Genomic DNA, 15045 nt, shown 5'->3' with positions numbered 1-15045 from the left:
TCAGAGCAGAACTGAAGGAGATAGAGACACAAAAAACCCTTCAAAAATCAATGAATACAGGAGCTGGTTTTTTGAAAAGATTAACAAAATAGAATGCCAGCCAGATGAATAAAGAAGAAAACAGAAGAATTGAATAGATGCAATAAAAAATGATAAAGGGGCTATCACCACCAGTTTCACAGAAATACAAACTACCATCAGAGAATATTACAAACACCTCTATGCAAATAAACTAGAAAATCTAGAAGAAATGGATAAATTCCTGGACACATACACCCTCCGAAGTCTAAACCAGCAAGAAATTGAATACCTGAATAGAGTAATAGCAAGTTCTGAGGCAGTAATTAATAGCCTACCAAAAAAAAGTCCAAGACCAGATGGAGTCACAGCTGAATTCTACCAGAGTTACAAAGAAGAGCTGGTACCACTCATTCTGAAATTATTCCAAACAAGAGAAAAAGAGGGAATCCACCCTGACTTATTTTATGAGGCCAGCATCATCCTGATACCAAAACCTGGCAGAGACACAACAAAAAAAGAACATTTCAGGCCAATATCCCTGGTAAACATCGATGTGAAAATCCTCGATAAAATACTGGCAAACCAAATCGAGCAGCACATCAAAAAGCTTATCCACAACGAGGAAGTTGGCGTCATCCCTGGGATGCAAGGCTGGTTCAACATACACAAATCAATAAACTTAATCCATCACATAAACAGAACCAATGACAAAAACCACATGATTATCTCAATAGATGCAGAAAAGGCCTTTGACAATATTCAACATCCCTTCATGCTAAGAACTCTCAATATACTAGGTACTGATGGAACGTATCTCAAAATAGTCAGAGCTCTTTATGACAAACCCACAGCCAATATCATACTGAATGGGCAAAAACTGGAAGCATTCCCTTTGAAAACTGGCACAAGACAAGGATGCCCTCTCTCACCACTCCTATTCAACATCGTATTGGAAGTTCTGGCTAGGGCAATCAGGCAAGAGAAAGAAAAAAACAATATTCAAATAGGAAAAGAGGAAGTCAAATTGTCTCTGTTTGCAGATGACATGATTACATATTTAGAAAACCCCATTGTCGGAGCCCAAAATCTCCTTAAGCTGATAAGCAACTTCAGCGAAGTCTTAGGATACAAAATCGTGCAAAAATCACAAGCATTCCTATACACCAATAACAGACAAACAGAAAGCCAAATCATGAGTGAACTCTCATTCACAATTGCTACAAAGAAAATAAAATACCTAGGAATCCAACTTACAAGGGATGTGAAGGACCTCTTCAAGGAGAACTATGGACCACTGCTCAAGGAAATAAGAGAGGACACAAACAAATGGAAAGACATTCCGTGCTTGTGGATAGGAAGAATCAATATTATGAAAATGACCACATTGCCCAAAGTAATTTATAGATTCTCTGCTATCTCCATCAAGCTACCATTGACTTTCTTCACAGAATTGGAAAAAATTACTTTAAATTACACATGGAACCAAAAACGAGCCCACATAGCCAAGACATTCCTAAGCAAAAAGAACAAACCTGGAGGCATCACGCTACCTGACTTCAAACTATAATACAAGGCTACAGTAACCAAAACAGCATGATACTGATACCAACACAGATCTATACACCAATGGAACAGAACAGAGGCCTCAGAAATAGCACCACACATCTACAACCATCTCATCTTTGACAAACATGACAAAAACAAGCAATGGGGAAAGGATTCCCTATTTAATAAATGGTGTTGGGAAAACTGGCTAGCCAAAAATATGCAGAAAACTGAAACTGGACCCCTTCCTTACAACTTGTACAAAAATTAACTCAAGATGGATTAAAGACTTAAACGTAAGACCTCAAACTATAAAAACCCCAGAAGAAAACCTAGGCAATGCCATTCACAACATAGTTGTGGGCAAAGACTTCATGACTAAAACACCAAAAGCAATGGCAACAAAGCCAAAATTGACAAATGTGATTTAATTAAACTACAGAGCTTCTGCACAGCAAAAGATACTATCATCAGAGTGAACAGGAAACCTATAGAATGAGAGAAAATTTTTGCAATCTATCCATCTGATAAAGGGCTAACATCCAGAATTTACAAAGAACTTAAACACATTTACAAGAAAAAACCAACCCCCCCATCAAAAAGTAGGCAAAGGATATGAACAGACACTTCTCAAAAGAAGACATTTATGCAGCCAGCAAACATGAAAAAAAATCTCATCATCACTGGTCATTAGAGAAATGCAAATCAATACCACAATGAGATACCATGTCATGCCAGTTAGAATGGCGATCATTAAAAAGTCAGGAAACAACAGATGCTGGAGAGGATGTGGAGAAATCGGTATGATTTTACACTGTTGGTGGGATTGTAAATTAATTCAACTATTGTGGAAGACATTGGGGCAATTCCTCAAGGATCTAGAACTAGAAATACCATTTAACCCAGCAATCTCATTACTGGGTATATACCCAAAGGATTGTAAATCATTCTACTATAAATACACATGCACATGTATGTTTATTGTGGCACTATTCACAATAGCAAAGACTTGGAACCAACCCAAATGCCCATAAATTTTAGACTGGGTAAGGAAAAATGTGGCACATATACACCATGGAATACTATGCAGCCCTAAAAAAGGGTGAGTTCGTGTCCTTTGCAGGGAAATGGATGAGACTGGAAACCATCATTCTCAACAAACTAACACAAGAACAGACAACCAAACACTGCATGTTCTTACTCATAAGTGGGAGTTGAACAATGAGAACACATGGACACGGGGGCGGGGAGCATCACACACCAGGGCCTGTCTAAGTGTGGGAGCTGGGAGACGGATAACATTAGGAGAAATACCTAATGTAGATAACAGGTTGATGGGTGCAGCAAACCACCATGGCACGTGTATACCTATGTAACAAACTTGCACGTTCTGCACATGTACTCCAGAACTTAAAGTATAATAATTATAATAAAAAAGAGACAGATCCATCCATGGTTTTGGAATCTAGGATTCTGTTTCTTTTTTTCTTCCTTTCATCCTGCCCCCTTTTCATTAATTTATTGTATGGTTTCCTCAAAATCTCCTTTTAGTTTATTTTTATTTTTCTTTATTTCTCCCAAATTTATTTATTTTTGAATAAAAAAAACTTGTACATAGCAGCAAATTAAAATTCAAAACGACACAAAATTTACTATATGTATGTAAGTATTGACTGTGTATTTATGCACACATACACACCCATACATATCAACCTAGTTCTTTATCTTGTTTTTTACCTAACAATTATTATGGAGATTTTTGATGTTACTATATATTTGGAGAACTGTCTAATCATTTTTAGGTCTCAATATTATTCCTTATGTGGGCATAGAACAAAATATCATACTGGTTTCCTACTAATAAAGACGTAGGTTGTTTCCAAATTCCAGGTCTTGACAAAGTAGTAATGAATATCTTTGCAAAAACTTCATTGTGAATATGTGTAAAATCTTTGGATGATGTTCTAGAAATGCAATGATTGGTTTGAAAGGGTATGTGAGTTTATGATTTATGTAGATATTAGGGCCTTAATTTGAAATAGCATTTGTTTTAGGTAATACAGCAACAGAGGATGTGTAGTTAACTCCAGAATTTAGTGAAGTTTATCTACATGTTAGCCATTTGGGAATCTCCAGAGAGTGAAGGAGACTCCTATAGGTAAAAACCCCATTGAGAAAATGTCATAGGCAGTGAGAAGCAAGAAATCCCATCCTGTGGCAGTGCAGGAGAGCCAGGACTCTTATTCTGATATTAGCCAGGGTTTTAATTTTGTGACTTTTTCTGAGACATCACAGAAAGTCCTTTGTTTAAAATATTTCAAAGCCAGAAAAAAAATTCAACTTGTAGTTCAGAAGGTGGAGAAATTAGAAACATCTGGTAAATTTGGTTGCAGACATGGCTTGTGTTGACATGGAGATGTAATAACCAGGAGTTTGACTAGACCAGTCTAAATCTGGTGAATAATGTTTTCTCAGCAGTCTCCTGGCCACAAAGTATCAAAAGGCACTGGGAACATGCTGTGAAGTGCCTGGATGCTCAGAACAATTACACTCTGGAAACAGTCTTTTGGCCTGGCTGAAAGTGACCCATGACCACAGCTCAGTTCATTCCACAAACAGAATTAGTCACAAAGCCATGTGGAATAACACTCTGCAGGAGTTTCTTGTGTTGACTTTCTTAGTGCATGATAGCATGATGGGACTTCACACACCTTGGAATGATATTGGCTTGGAATAGTAGGGATGAAAAATAGTTCAACACTTTGCTTTATGTAATTATATACATTTTATTTTTCATGTGGTTATTGACTGTACTGTTTTTAGAGCTTTCTTGTATATAAGTGGGGCCTGTTTAAAAGTCTATGACTTAAAATTTTAAATTTTTGACTATTTTAGTATTATGTAAACAACATGTCAATTAATAGTGTCTTAAGAAACAGATTGATCTTCACTTTGTTCCTGTACTTCTGTGTCTTTCTGATCCTTTCCTGATCACATGAGAGAAAATTAATTACTTCCCTTAAATGTAATACATGTCAAATATCAATACATGTCAAATGTAATGTATGTCAAATATCCAGTTGATTTACTTGTCACTTTGTATTTTATTTATATTCCTGTCTCTAATTAGATGTCTACTCCTCAAAGTTAGGACTGTTTTATTTTATAAAGGTATTCTTGGTGACTGCTGGAGTACTGAGTACATGATAAGTGAAGAATAAATGTTTATAATATGAATAAATTAGTCTGCTAATCATAGGAACACAAGGTGCTTTGATATGAAATCCAATTTGACCACTAACACCATTTTTTTCTGCTATGGGTTCATTCTTGCATCTGGTTTTCTTAAAGCTTTTTTACTAATGCATATTGCTGAGTAATTTTCCAAAGGCAATTGTAAATTTTTGAGTGTTTACTTTGAAAGCATCAGTATGTAATTTTGTAACTAGTGAATATAGACCAATTTTGTGATGCAACTTTTCAAAACTTCTGAGGATTCTATTATCTGATGAGAAGAGTTAGTTTGTTCTAATAAAAAATTAGCATGTGTTTGTTTTCTACTTTACCTGGATATTATAACCTAAGACATTTACAATATATTGTATCAAGTTAAAGAAACTTCAAAAAATATTTTTTCACCAGGAATCCATTGTCTGAATTACTTATAAACCATCACCATCAAATAGTGTTTATTGAACATGCACGTGTGTCTGCTACACCCCAGATTACTGTACCAATTAAGTCAGCTATGCTTTCCAGATTGAGGCAACACACAGTATCCTGTTTTTATGGTTCTTTTCAACTTGGATTTGGTATCCCTCTAATTTTATTTGTGTAGAATTCTATTTGCTTTAAAGTTAAACATGACTTTTAGTTATTGTTCCTTCCTTTGTCACTTTTAATTTTCAGCATACATTCAATTTGTTTGCTGGAAAAAACATTTTCTTAGCCATGTTTGCCCTGAGTCTCCTCCCCTGCCCTTTATGTTTATGTGGTCTAGCCAAATTTCATGTCCAAACTTTCATCCTTTCTTTAGGTAGGTATGCAGGTATATTAAGGAATCATCTGACAATATAATTATGTTATAATATAGCTTTTGTGTTTTGAGAGGGCTAGGGGATGTGATCCAAAATATGAGAAGTTTTTATTTATAATGGAGAATATTGGGAGATTATGTTAGTAATTAGGTCCAGCTATGTTATACAGCTTTGAAAAGATTATGTAATTTTTCTGAGGCTTGGTTTTCTTGTCTTTAAAATGTTGTGAAGATTAGAAATAATGTTCTTTGAGCATCTTGCACAGCTAAAATACAGTAGGCACTAAAAATGATGGCTGGTAACAGAATCTACAGCTAAAGAAAAGGTAAAAAATTTTCTTGTTTGTGAATTGGTATCTATGTGGTGTGTATGCAGCTGCTCACATTTATGTTGTCCACAGCAGACCCTACTAATCAGTCAGCACTCTTTTCCATGGAGTCTGGATGCAGCTTATGAGTTACAGAAATTAACTCATAGGCAACTATTGCCAGTTAAACCAAGAAAGGAAATGAGTTGCATCCCATTTTTTCATCCCTCATGTAGCCTCATCCTTTCATTTTACAGAAGAGAAAACTAAGACTCAGAGAAGTTATGTAACTTCCTCAAGATGACACATTGAGGCATGGTCAGAACCTTGTACTGGAACCCAGAACTCTTAATTCAGTTCTCCATCAGCTGAAACATCTGTCTTTTTTGTTCAGCTTCTTTCATAACTGGGGTAGAGATTCATATAATTTACCATTTTTTTTTTCTAGAGCAAATAAATTAACCCACGATTCTCTTGAGGTAATATTTGTGGGTTCATATAAATGAGCCACGCTGACCACTTTACACTAGTGATAATATGTTTTTTTAAAAATCAGAAACATATTTTTGATTCAAACCTTACATTCTCTTACCTTTCAGAAAAGAAAAAGGAAGAAGCAGAGGGTCAGCAGATGTTGAAGGAGGTATAATCAAGGTAAACACTTAGCTAGGAAGTGGTTTTCTAAGCAAGGGTTGCTCTAAAAATTTCCCACATACCCTCCTTTGATCGTTGGACTTTTATTTTTTTTTCTGATCTAAATATTATGCTCTAAATTTTGGGTTGGAATCCACTGAAGCTGGCAACAGTTAAATTAATCCTTCTTTTCACTGAAAACATGCTTATGCTTGCTAATAACTGCAAGATTAATTTGGACTTACTTAGCCAAAGGAAAAACAGGATGTGAAAAGACAATGTGAAGTTTCTGTCTCATCACTTACTCCCTCTGTCCCTACTGTTTTTGTTTGTTTTAGTTACATTTGCAAACATTCTCTCATTTTCCCATGTTCTGTGTTCGCCTTAGAAAATCTTCTAATAGCACAGATGACAAACAGGAGTTCCAGAAATGCTGGCTCATCACAGCAGAAGCCCAGTGGTTTGGCAGGAATCTTAACTTGAAAATGTTGAGACTGGCCCTTTTAAAAATAAGTCCATGGCAGCAGATGTCACTATTGGTCTATCTTAACTCTGGGGCACTTGTTGACAAAGCAAATGCCATGAGCATAGAAGCCCAGTAATCCTAGATTTTAGACATTTCATGATGGCCTGTGGCACCAATGTAATGGTCAATTTCTTGTACCGGAAACCTAATTTAATTATATAGAACTTTTAATATTATGATTATTGTATTTTAACATTTGTGTCATTTTCCTTTTTTAATATAAATCTTTTCCATGAAGTCCCTAGTTTCTTTCTTACCTCCCTCTTTCTGCTTTCTGTTCCTAATCATGGGACAGCTTTCTCTTTTCTGCTTATATGTGCTTATTTGTTCATGTAAGGATCCCCATAATTCTGACATTTTGCAAGATACTTTCTTCAGTGTTCATTTTTGTGCTATTAACTACAATGCAATTAACCTTTACTCTTCTTTAAAAGCAAAGTTGTGCAAGTAATTTGCCTGTTGTCTCTCAGCAACATGTCCTACTTTTTTGACACTAGTTTGTAATGCTAGGGCTGTGACTTTGCAGATTTCATACCTCTGATTCCCTTGGCAGCTTTTTGAAAGTATTAGAGACTTGAAGTTACTGAGGAATGGGGATTGGAAGAGGAGACAAGGCTTCCTTCCTGTTTCAAAATTTGTTTTATTCTTGCTGTCTTAGACTCTAAAATGGCAGTTCTCCTAAGTGTTAGGTGGTGGCCTCCACTGTGGAAGTGGCTCCAGCCTCCAGCTCCTGTTGGCATTTCCAGAAATGCCTGAACATTTCCCTCAGAGAACCAGCAGCAGCCAACCCAAGCCTCTTCCTTAGAGCACCAGGGCTGGTGGCTCCTCCTCCTGTTATCCCCATCTTTTCCCGTTTGTTTCCCTAACCTCAGGCATTGTAGCTACTTCCTGAGTTACCTCTGTGTGACTTTACTTATACAACCTTCTGACACTTGGGAAACCAATTTCTTCCATTAAATCCTCTCTGTTGGAAACAATTCAGTTTCTGTTTTCTTAACGTGTCTAATATATCTGCACATAGTCATATATATTTTAAATTATATGTAATGTTAAAAATAGTAAAAGCAAATAACAAATTCATTGTGTTTCTGATTTGTATTTTAAAAATGCTTTTTTGATTTGAGCTTTTAGCATGTCATATATATGTGACGATTTTGATTGCTTGATATGGAATATATCTTGTGAAATGTATACATAGCTCCAAATGTAACCAAAGCAAAAATTGGTGTGAACATTGAGGTAATTTTTCCTTACAAAAAGATCTTATCCTGGGGTTCCAGTTAGGTTTTACAATTACTGAAATGACTTGCTGTCTATTTTCTATCCTTGTTTAGCCCATACTCCATTATACAGAGAGCAAACTAAGAGCTGGAGAGATGAAGAGACTTGCTCAACATCATACATGTGAGTGGTTGGAAACCTGAGGTGGAACCCAATCCAATTTTCTTTATTTGCCTCAAGCTGCCTATACTTGCTCATGATTTTAGTCGTATCCATTGCAAGGATTTGCTAGCATTTGGCAAGAAATGAGCATAAATGAAATAATCCAGGATTTTAAAAGCTAGTCATCATTATATTAATGTACTATGCTGATGAACTTAAGTTGGAAAGGAGTGTTGGAGAACTTGTTACCTTTCTATTAAAGTCAATTACTTCTTTATAATTAATATTTATTTATTCATTCACACTCAGTCAACTAACACTAGTATGCAGTAATGTAATATAATGACTTAGGTCAATGTATTAGTGTCATTTTGACTATCTTAGCTCTGTCACTGTTCTCTCCTTCCATTCATGGGAGTGCTTGCATAAATTGGGCTACATTAACTATCTTATTTTCTCAAGTCTTCTCTATTCAACCTCTACAATCTGGTTCTTGCCCCTTCTCTATTGAAACAACCAGTGGGTTCCCCAATGACCTCCAAATTGCCAAATCCAATAATGACTTTTATGATTTTGACTTGACCCACTTCTATGGCAATTAATACTGTTTGACTGGTCCTTCCTGCCTGAAAATTCTCCCTTTTTTTCCTGAGATACTTCTCTAATAAGTTACCTTCCTTTTTCTCCTACTGCTATTCCTCATATCCGTTAGGTATAATCTTAAATACCAGGGGCCTTCAGAGCTCTGCTCCTGGTCTTGTGACCTTCTTGCTATATTTTCTCCCTCACATGATCGTATCTTAGCCCACCTTCAGGCCTTCTGCCTCTATTTATGTTCTGAAGACTCCTAAATCCATATCTTCAGCCTAGACCACTTCCATGAACTCCAGATCGTTATGTCCAGCTGCCTGCTGGAAAGCCACTGCATCCACACATATCTTGCTTGACTTATACCAATGTGAAACTGGCCCAATTGTTCCATAGAACTGATGTTGGAAATTGACCCTCTCAGTCTTAAAACTTGAGGAGCTACATTTGTCTTATCTTATGCATCTAAAATTGTAAGACCAATAATCAGGCCTCTCAAATAATATAGAGGAACTGAATCATAGCCCCTTACCTGTCATGACTGACTGACTGACTGCCTGCTACCTGTTGACCAACTCCTCTTTCTTACCCCTCCATAATTCCTTTTGCAGCACATGCATAAAGCCTTTTTCCAGGCAATACTTGTCTTACAAAATTGTTTTTTTTGTATGGTAAGTAGCAGGACCCAGACTGAACCTCTGGTGTTTCAGTAACACATTTTGGTTCCCTGACCAGGCACACATTGCTTGTGGCTTGGCTGCTACAGGCCTGAAGGGTTTCAGAAGGCCTCCTAAGCAGCTACCTGCCTATTTTTGGCCGGAGGTGGGTCTTGGTCTCTCTTTCTTTGGTCCTGCTGCTGTCAGCCCCAAGAGCATTCCTAATTGCCTAGGAAGAGTAGCCTTTGATATTTGACATCTGCATCTGGATGGGTTAGTGTCTTTTGTGGGTACCAGACAGGGGGATGTGCTCTTCTCAGTTTGGGGAATTCCAAAAGAATTTCCATTTGCAGGATGAACAAGCCCAACCAATGGAGAGAGGAAGCATTCTGACTGTTTCAGTTTGGATACTCTTGGGACTTGCTTGTTGCTGAAGCAGGTGGATTGTGCTTTGGTGATTGTTTGTTTATGTGCATGCGTCAGTATAGTTCCCAATATTCCTTGGTGTCTGGGGCGGTTTGGCATCTCCATGAGCCTCATTGTTATTGAACAGGAAAGTGGGATGGAGTTCTGTGTATCCAGGCTTTTATGCTGCTATTCTAAGCAGGGTCAGGTCTGCTTAGTACGTGAGGTTCTTCTGTGATGCTGTTTGACCCCAGAGTTTTTTGGAGTCTGGGACGGTTTGGCCTTTAAAAATCAAACTGCAATGGAAGCTGTTTCATCTAACATTCTTGTTCACATCCTTCATTGGATTACCTCTTGGGGCAAAGTTTAGCCATGTAAACATGTTCATAAAACAGTGAGTTTGTATTGCTATCTCATGGCTGGAGTTCTGAGGTAAAAGCTATTGGATCTTTGTTTATGTGTGTGTATGCACATTTCGATGTGTTTATGTGTATGTACATTTATTATGTTATATGTTGTGTCTACTAAATTGGTTTATAAATAAAGAGGGGTCATAAATTAAATAAATAAGTCCAAATATTTTTCAAGTTCACATGATATAAGTAATTCTTTAATAAACAAGCTGGCTTTAAAATTATTAAGGTAGAAATAGAAATGTCTTTGGAGTTGTCAGCATACATTTTTGTCTAGGTTTTATATTTGTCTCTGCTAGATATTTTGAGGTGTCAGGGTTTGGCACAGAAGGTTATAAAACTATAAACCCAGCCAAGGCGCAAATAACTTTTGTGTGAGTTTTTGGACAAATTTAATGTTGTTAGTTTAATAAAGACAGTTGAATCTTCTGAGTTATTATCAAAAATATCCATGGATTTAAGGTTCTTACCTAGGGGAACACCTGATATTCTCAGGTTATGAAATGGTTAACAAGGAACTAACTGCTAGCTTTGTCTAATATCTCAGTTTTCAGAAGTAATCCAGATAAACTTAAAAAAAAGAGAAAGAATTGAGTACATGTAAATAGGATAAATGCTTGTAGGTAAACTTTTTGTAATTTAAAATCTCAATTATTTTTGATGATGAGTCATCCAAATTATTTTGGATGTCTGGTCATTTTCAATTAAAAAAGGTTTTGATATAGAGAAAAGTATTTTTTTTTAAATTGTAGAATGTTCTCAAATATAAAATACTAATATCTGATAGTTCAGGATTTCTTACTTCCTAGTGGTTTTCATAAAAATTTAAGGTTACTAAGAATAAGAACTGTAGTTAACATATAATTCTGTATATAAAATGTGCCAGAGAATTTCTGTCCTTATGAAAAAAAGAGTAATTTTGTCTTAAAAAAAAGAATAATTTATCTAAAAGAATAACTTTAGATAAATTCAGAATTTATCTAAAGGTTGTTTCAAATTATGAACTATGGTAAATTTTTGTCCTAAAATAAAATGACTTTTTTTTTTTTTTTTTTTAAACAAGAGAAAATTTAAGACCAAACAGAAAATTCAAGCATGTCATACATTGTCTGTGTAAGTCATATGTAGTTTTTCTCCTGTTTCTGTGTATGTATGTTTTCAGGCACATACAGAGAAAATAGAAAGATGAAAAAGTAAAAACCTGATAGGAAATTGTAGAAATTTTTGGCTAATTAATATTGCTCATAATTAAAGCTCTTAGTCTTGATAAAGTTAAGATAAGAAATATTGTAAAGAAATACATTGGCATTTTGACAAGTCTTTTTTTAAATACAGTTAAGCATGAAGCTAGATTTATCAGGGAGTCAAATTTCATGTAAATGCTTGTGTGGGTTGATTTCACACTGTGTTTGCTATTCTGCATTGGTGGTTCTAGCACTAAAGTCCTTACTTGCCAAGTGCCTAAAGTAAATTTCTCAAATACATGAAATGTATAGTGGTATTGGTGGATGAAAAGACATTAATTTGTGTATCAAAAACAACATATTTTGTGTGTGTGTGTGTGTGTGTGTGTGTGTGTGTTTTGGCTTTGTGTAACACTGTAGCCTCTAAGGTAAACTGAATAGAAAAAAAATTTGGGGTTGATTTTTTGTTTGTTTTTGCTTTCATTTTTCATTTGTTTTCTATTTGTACTTCTTTGGGTTTTATATATATGTATATATAAATAAATGGAAGCATAAATATATAAGCATATCTATACATATATATGCAAAATCCAAAGGCAAACAAATAGCAAATAAATATATAACAAATAGCAAATAAATAAATATATAAATTATGTATTATTAATATGTAAATTATATATAATTATATAATATATATAAAATTATTGGTATTTTTAGTTTCTAACAGAAGGCTTGTATTTGGCTCTGTATATATAGTAGTCATTTTGTTTCCTGTGCATTTCTAACAGTTCATCATTTGTTCTATTTATCTAAAATTCCTAAGCTACCTTTGTAAAATCTCAAAAAAAAAAAAAAAGAGATAGAGCACACTAGCCATTTAAAACTGAATTGGTTTTACTTACCTACGATGATCTAGAGAGCTTTAAGAGTTTAAGTTTCCTGGCCAAAATTAAAAGACTTGACTTGTTTTTATAAATTCTAAACAGAAATAGTATATTATTTTGTTATTTAAGAAAGTAGCTGAGAATAAAATTGTTTAAATGGTGCTTATTTCCGGTTATTCAGTTCAATCAATAATTTGAGTTAGTTTCAGATCTTTTCCTTTAGATAATACGGAAAGACTGTGATATGGATACAAAGTTTTAATGTTTAGGAATGATTGACCTTGTTCTTAAGGAAATTATATTAACAAATTTCTCTCAAATTATTTTAGTTGTGTTTAGTAGCATTATTAAAATCAAGTGACATTCACTTGGATTAAGTAGTAATTAAAAATATGAGACTTTCTAGTGATTTTTAATCTCAGGCTTTTTATCACTGTTAGTGTGTGTAGTTGAAAACAAAATATGTATAAGTGTTGTCCTGGTTTGATGATTATAGTTGTGAACGTCAACTAATCACTTGTTAGTGCTGCACGTAGAAACCAGCCCTGGAAGTGATGATACTCTTTTAAATAGCTGAAAACAAATTATTGGGTGCTTGTTCTTATTTTGTCCCTGTTTTTGTTATATAGTGTTTAAGTGGAAGGAGATTATATATCTTCATATTGAATTTCCAAAACTAATGTTTGCTTTTACCATTTTTTTAAATGATGGAAAAAATGTTAACTGTTGAACATTGATAAGTTTGTCATAGGACTTATCGCATTTTTTATGCTTTTGCTCACAATTGCATCACTAGAATGCTGGCAATTAGACATATGCAAGAAGTAACCTAACCACTTTAATACAATGGTTTGAAGTGCTGCTGGCAGCAACTACTAGACACCAAATGGCATTGTTTTAATTTGTGACATGTTAGAATCACGTTAGTGACTCTACATGTTAGTCACTCCACATGACATCTAGAGTCATGTTAGAATTGTAGGACTTTCTGCAGTGTTAGTAAACTGAACCACAAATTTCTAGATGTTCTTTTATATATCTGTAAACATTTCATTAAGCTTTGGCTTCTGTTCTTATCATAAATGCATATACTATACTTGATCATTTATATTGTAGATAGAAACTTATTTTACACCAAAGTAGTCTATCTGCATATTATAGGTATAGTGCTCATATATTGTAACTTTATTTTTATATTAAAAGTCTTTTTGATTTAACTTTGGTTAAATGAATAATTATTATTTTACAATGACCTGCAATTCTGTTTTGACCAAATATTTTGAGACTTTTAACATCTTTGGAAAACATCCTATTAATTAATCCTTGTGCTGCTAAGTTACAGGACTTTGACTCCTGGGTTTGCAAATGGCACTGACACCTGCTAAATCTTGAACACTGACATCAGTCAAAAGCTCATCTTCAGAAACCCAGGAGAGGTGACAATCAAAATGAACTGCTTTTGTGAGACACAGGGCCAGAAATGAAAACTATTCAATCCCTGTAGGCCAGGGACTATTGTGGAAAAGGTGGATGTATAAGATTTTGAGGCTAAAATTAGTTATATATTTTATTTTATAATGGGTTGATGTGCCCTTACCTAGACCTTAAAAAGAGCTCACCATTCTAGGCCAAGGTTGAAGACACAACTCAGTTTGGGAGCCTAGGGAGCTGGGCCTCCCAGGCCAGAGTGTGGCCTCTTAATGGCAAAGGAGATTCCTTTGAGTTATAAACAATACTGTAACCTTACTTTTGGCTTTTAGTTTTTAAGTCTTATGTTGCTTAAATAGTTTTAAAGAGTAAGAATATCTGCCCACCTCCAATCCCATCTGGCCTAGAACATTTAATTTGCTATAAGTCTTGACTCTAATTCCTTTGGCCATAGAGGTCTCACTGAGGAACAGGGTGAACCTGGGGCATGTAGCACACTACTCCAGCAATGGTATGGGACAAAAAGTCCTAAGTCCCCCACTGACTGAATGGAGCCACTTGTGGCCAAGGGGAACCTAGTTGTCGGGAGACCAGTCTTGCCTGGGAAAAGGTCTTGCCCCTTACCCTGCTGCTGGTCTGCAGAGCCCCAGAAGTGCGTTGACTCTTAGCCTTATCCCATGACACACCTTCTCAGCATGAAACTGTCAAAGATTGATGACCAGATTCCCCGTGATTGGGAAATTCATAAATAGAAAGAAGGGGCTAAAATTGACCCAGTTGTCCCATAGAACTGATATTTATGATTTCTTTTGAATAAACATGGAAATTGACCCTCTCAGTCTTAAACTTGAGAAACTTTGTCTTATCTGAGTTCCTTTCTCAGAAAATCAACCATCAGGCCTCCCAAATAATATCAAGGAACTGAAAGTTAGGAAATTACTGCATCTGGACAATGAGATGTCAGACCCCACACCTGTTGTGATTGCCTAACTTACTACCTGCTTCCTATTGATCAACTCTTTTTCTTTACCCATC

At 35.4% G+C, this 15045-nt stretch overlaps 1 protein-coding gene across 6 annotated transcripts in view; it reads left to right on the top strand.

Annotated features, from left to right (window-relative positions):
- COL5A2 (collagen type V alpha 2 chain) overlaps window positions 1–15045 on the top strand; it is a 423920-nt gene that overhangs the window by 111836 nt on the left and 297039 nt on the right. For 5 of the 6 annotated variants that reach the window (XM_021923787.2, XM_021923786.2, XM_021923783.2 and 2 more), the window contains 2 exons: window positions 6510–6564; window positions 8404–8473. The gene's annotated coding sequence lies outside the window, so the exon portion shown is untranslated. Of the gene's footprint in view, window positions 1–6509; window positions 6565–8403; window positions 8474–10117; window positions 10136–15045 lie in introns of those variants that run through there. The other variant, XM_021923788.2, reaches the window with a different exon arrangement.

Source organism: Papio anubis, chromosome 10 (genome assembly GCF_008728515.1).
Source record: "Papio anubis isolate 15944 chromosome 10, Panubis1.0, whole genome shotgun sequence".
NCBI lineage: Eukaryota > Metazoa > Chordata > Mammalia > Primates > Cercopithecidae > Papio > Papio anubis.
Note: the sequence above shows the minus strand (reverse complement) of the source record. Positions and strands in the feature narration are given on the sequence as shown.